Source organism: Juglans microcarpa x Juglans regia, chromosome 5S, assembly GCF_004785595.1.
Source record: "Juglans microcarpa x Juglans regia isolate MS1-56 chromosome 5S, Jm3101_v1.0, whole genome shotgun sequence".
NCBI classification, from domain to species: Eukaryota; Viridiplantae; Streptophyta; class Magnoliopsida; order Fagales; family Juglandaceae; genus Juglans; species Juglans microcarpa x Juglans regia.
In genome coordinates this window covers 12944926-12950421 of record NC_054603.1, presented here as the reverse complement: position 1 = coordinate 12950421, position 5496 = coordinate 12944926, and the positions used below count along the sequence as shown (strand labels likewise).

Below are 5496 nucleotides of genomic sequence, written 5' to 3'. Positions count from 1 at the left end.
AATAGCCAGATTATGCAAGCGATGCTCATGTAATACCTAGATTATATATGCCATGTTTATGTAGTACTTAAATTATGTATGCCATGGAATGTCATAAAATATTGAGATCATATTATGTTATGCCATGTATAAGAAAGTGTCATGTTATGTTATGCCATGTATAAGAAAGTGTCATGTTATGCTATGTCATGCTATACCATGTACTAGAATATGGCATGCTATGCTATACCATGTACAAGAATATGTCATATTATGCCATGTTATGCTATGCCATGTACAAGAATATGCCATGTTAAAACTATTCATGAAACCTAATAAATTCTGATGCATTAAGAAAGATAAGAAATATTATGGTGCCACGGACTCAAGCGTTGTTAAACATAAGTTAAGTAAAACACGGACCCAAGCATATTTCACTCCATGTTATGCAAGTTAGGTGAAACACGGACCCAAGCGTGTTTCACTCCATGTTATGCAAGTTAGGTGAAACACGGACCCAAGCGTGTTTCACATCATGTTATACAAGTTAAGTGAAACACGGACCCAAGCATGTTTCACTCCATGTTATGCAAGTTAGGTGAAACACGGACCTAAGCGTGTTTCACATCATGTTATGCAAGTTAAGTGAAACACGGACCCAAGCGTGTTTTACTCCATGTTATGCAAGTTAGGTGACACACGGACCCAATCGTGTTTCACATCATGTTATACAAGTTAAGTGAAACACGAACCCAAGCGTGTTTCACATCATGTTATGCCAGTTACGTGAAACACAGATCCAAGCGTGTTTCACTCCATGTTATGCAAGTTAGGTGAAACACGGACCCAAGCGTGTTTCACTCCATGTTATGCAAGTTAGATGAAACACGGACCCATGCGTGTTTCACATCATGTTATGCAAGTTAAGTGAAACACGGACCCAAGCGTGTTTCACTCCATGTTATGCAAGTTAGGTGACACACGGACCCAAGCGTGTTTCACTCCATGTTATGCAAGATAGGTGAAACACGGACTCAAGCATGTTTCACTCCATGTTAAGACGGGATAAACAAGATATTATGCATTCACGTTACATGTTTGCCATGATTATATATGCTTCCGTTCATGTTAATGATGAATACGTATGTTATATGAATCTGTGACGATATATGTATGTAAAGTCTTTCAGAAAGTCATGTTAGGTGTATGATTGTAAATCTATGAAGTTGTATGTATGTTATGAAGAGTCTTAAGAAATTAAGTCAATGTTAGGCCAAATTATATTTTACGGTATGATGTGCTACTTACTGAGTATTCGACTCATTTTCTGTTTGTATTCTTGTTTTTCTTCCATGTTTAATTCTCACAGATGGTGATTATGATGACGCAGAGCTGGATGACCAGGATTAGATCTAGTACAAAGTCTGAGAAAGGAATAAGTGATATTCACACAAGAATTAGATTTCTTTTATGTCATTCTTAGGATTAGTTTATACTCATTTACTTTACATTCAGTTTTCGAAATAATCATGTTCAATTCAGTTTAATAGTTTTGATTCTTTTAAATAATTGAGGTATTTCAGGATATGAATCTCTTTACCGGGTATTATGTTATGAATGTTAATAACATCTCTATCCACGTACAAAAGAACAGGAATCGTGACGTCATGATGATGACAACGCGGTCACGCATCCCAACGAAATGTGCTCAAGTGTGTGTGCAATACGCAAAGGTGCACAATAAAAGTTGCAGCAGATAATATAAATAAGTCAACTAAGTACCAGAAATTTAAATACAAATATTCAAAACAATTTACCTTTAAAGAGTTATACAGTCATCCCAAATAAATTACAAGGGCAATATATAAATTGATAAAATACGAAACTCGATAAACAGGAGCAATCCCAGATCACTCCACCAACAGAGCCAAGCTAAGGCTCGTCATCCTTATCTGCATCAAAATCTGTGATACCATAAAATGGTACCACAAGTAAGTAGTATAAACCAAACAACTCTCGGGATAAAAATACATTAATGCAACTAACATGCTTTCATACGACAAAATCCACTTAGCCATAAAATACCGTTTTTTTTTTTCCCAGAAAAATGATAATTTCCAACACATGCCAAAATCCCATTTTGGCCCAAAATATAGTCTGTCATTTTCCCAGAAAATGATTCACACAAAACAAACCCTTTATCGGACACTGTAGACGAGAATCGCAGGCGGGACTCTACCACCGTCCCTGCTTACCACCATCCCTATCGCGTGCACCATAGGCGGGAATCACAGGCGGGACACAACCACCATCCCTGCTTATCACCATCCCTATCGCGTGCACCGTAGGCGGGAATCACAGGCGGGACTCTACCACCATCCCTGCTTACCACCATCCCTACAGTTCCTTTCCACACAATGAATACTTAACACACACAACGAATACTTAACAGAGCACTGTAGGCGGGAATCACAGGCGGGACTATACCACCATCCCTGCTTACCACCATCCCTACCGCGTGCACCGTAGGCGGGAATCACAGGGGGGACACAACCACCATCCCTATCGCGTGTACCGTAGGCGAGAATCACAGGCGGGACTCTACCATCGTCCCTGCTTACCACCATTCCCACAGTCTCTTTCTTTTTCTCAAACCAGTCAATCTATTCATTTCAAACACACTCAAATCATTTCATATGAAAATTCAATTTTCAGATAAACACATGAACATGTATGCAATCATGTGAAAACCTAGTTTTCATTTACAAACATGAACATGCATGCAAATATGCCATATACATGAAACAACACCACAACAACCAACAATTCACAATACCAACCAAACACACAACTCCGTCCATAATCCATCCGACCCCCGAACTCCTCGGACTCAGTTCGGCATGTCCAACCAGATCACAATAATATGTGTTAGTGTAAAAATACATTTAAATCATGAAAGTTCTTTGAAAAAATACTTACAGTGCTATATAATAATTTCCGAAGGATCATGAAGCTGCAAGAAGTGGCGGCTCAGCAACGTAACAGTGTAAAATACACTGTGTCCGTGGGTCTCAAAAACCCACTTTTCAACGGAGACAAATCAAGACCCAAAATTGATAGGGTAGGGCCTAGAGAGGTCGGTGAAGCCAACGGTGGTGGTGGTTTGCCGTGGGCGGCGGCGCAAAGGGTGGTTTTAAGGCCAAAAAATTTGAAATCGGAGATGGGCTTGGTTGTGCTTCACCGGTGACGGATCGGAGCCGAGGTTGGGTCCATTGGGTTGCCAAGAGGTCGGAGATGAAGTGGTGAAGAGTTGGTGGCCGGAGGTGGCGCGACAGCGGCACGCGAAGGAAATGAAGCTGCGGCAGGGTGTTGCGCGTGAAGGCTAATGGCGGCGAGATAGGGGCTAAGATTCACGGGGAAGGGTCGCCGGCCGATGGGGAGGGGAACGGAAGGGGCAGTGTCGGTCACGGGCAGAACACGGCGGCGCTGGGTGGAAGAGAAAGAAACGGACGGAAGAGAGAGGGAGGGGGCTGGGCTTCGCGTGCGGGAGAAGGAAACCGAAGGAGAAATAAGGGGAAAAAGAAAAGAAAGGGAAAAGAAAAGGAGGAAAAGAAAAATAGAGGGAAAAGAAATGAGGTCTAATCTTCATAACTTGGGTAACAAAAATGATCCAACGGAAACGATTTTAAAACCATAAGTTAAATAAAATAATTTAAACGTAATGGTAAAGTGAAATTGAAATAATTAAATCCTACAGTAATTAATTTAAATATTAAAAGCAATTTAAATGCATAACAATAAATAAATATTAAGAAAGTACATAAAAATAATTTTCACCAAATTAAAATCATAGAAATAACTCACTAAAAATCAACCAATTTTAAAATAGAGGATAAATTTTGAATCCATAAAAAATAATTCCTTCAGTAAAAATACACTAAAATACGAGGTGTTACAATAACCGTCCGGATGCATCCGGATTTTCGGGTTTCGGACCGGATCCGGAAAAAAATGGGACCGGTTGAACACCCTTAATACATTCCAACGTAAGGAGAAAAAGTAGTTAGAAAATATTATTTCTGGTGACTTTACCTATATATATTATTGTATATGAATGAAATTAGTTATTAACTTACGAAAAAGTGAAAAAATGATGAAAAGTGAAAAACGATTATATAAAACATTTAGCATAAATTCAGTCATATATATATTTGGTATGCTAAGTACGTAGTAGTACCCATAATTTTTATTGACATCAGCATATTTATATTTATTTCTTTGTACTCATTGCCCGGAAACTTTAAGTCAATATAATCATGAAGTATTCCATTAATTCTCAATGAACATATAATAATTATATACCATATGTAACCAGTAACTTCAACAGTACAAGTTGTCTCTTCTTCGTAATCTCAATACTGTTTTATCATTAAGAAAGACATAATTAATGAAAACATTTAAACAAACACAAGGTTGATGTCAATGCCCTTCGACATCTCTTAAAGACTTTGTTTAAGAGTTAAACAAAGTAGACCAGAAGTACTGTACAAATGGCCCTCCAGTAGAAATTTTCCCTCGTAGATTATTGAAAGAGACATTTAGATACTTCAGGTACAAAAGTGCTTCTAAGGACTTGGGAATTCTTCCAGATAAATTGTTGCAAGAAAGATCTAAGATCTCCAAGCTTAAGAGTGCACCAAAAGACTCTGGAATTGAACCTAGTTGGTTCACTGCTAAAGAGAGATTAGTTAGATCTATGAGGCCACTGATTGTTATTGGGATATTCCCTGATAATTGATTTCTTGATAGATTCAATATCCTTAGGACTTTCATATCTCCAATCTCTAATGAAAGAATGCCAGTTAACGAATTGGATGACAGGTCAACCTCCAAGAGATTTGTAAGGCTCCAAAAGCTCAAAGGAATCATGGTAGTTAATTGGTTGAAACCTAATTAGAGATATCTTAGGGAAGTTAGATTGCTTATGCATGTTGGAATATGTGCAAAAAGCTTATTTTTATCTAGATACAAGCCATACAAGCTCTTTAGATGAGAAAGATCAGATGGGATATGACCCTCTAGTTTATTAGCTTCAAGGGCCAAACCTTGTAACATGCGCAATCTTCCTAATGTAGTTGGAATAGGTCCTTTCAATTCGTTGTTGGATAGGTCCAAAATAATCAAACTACTTAGATTTCTAAGCTCTGCCAGAATGCTTCCCTTAATATGGCAAGAAGATAGGTAAAGTCTTTCTAGAGAGAGAGAAAGGTTACCAATGGAATTGGGAAGGAAGCTATGATCATGAAAGGGATTGAATGAAAAAGACATAATTCTAAGATTTTTGCAATTTGATAAGTAAAAGAAAAGACTCCATTCTTGACTTCCATGGTCAAATTATTAAATCCCAGGTTGAGCCACTCGAGGAGCCTTAAATTATCAAGTGCTTCTGGAATTATGCCCGACAATGAATTACTACCCAAGTCTAGGAGAGTGAGCTGTGCAGCATTGGATATGGAG

At 38.3% G+C, this 5496-nt stretch overlaps 1 long non-coding RNA gene across 1 annotated transcript; it reads left to right on the top strand.

Moving 5' to 3' along the window:
• The first annotated feature begins 357 nt into the window (after positions 1–357).
• Positions 358–743, top strand: LOC121267495. The gene is made up of 2 exons (XR_005941020.1): positions 358–389; positions 578–743. It is a non-coding gene; the product is annotated as an uncharacterized LOC121267495 (long non-coding RNA).
• The last annotated feature ends 4753 nt before the right edge of the window (positions 744–5496 follow it).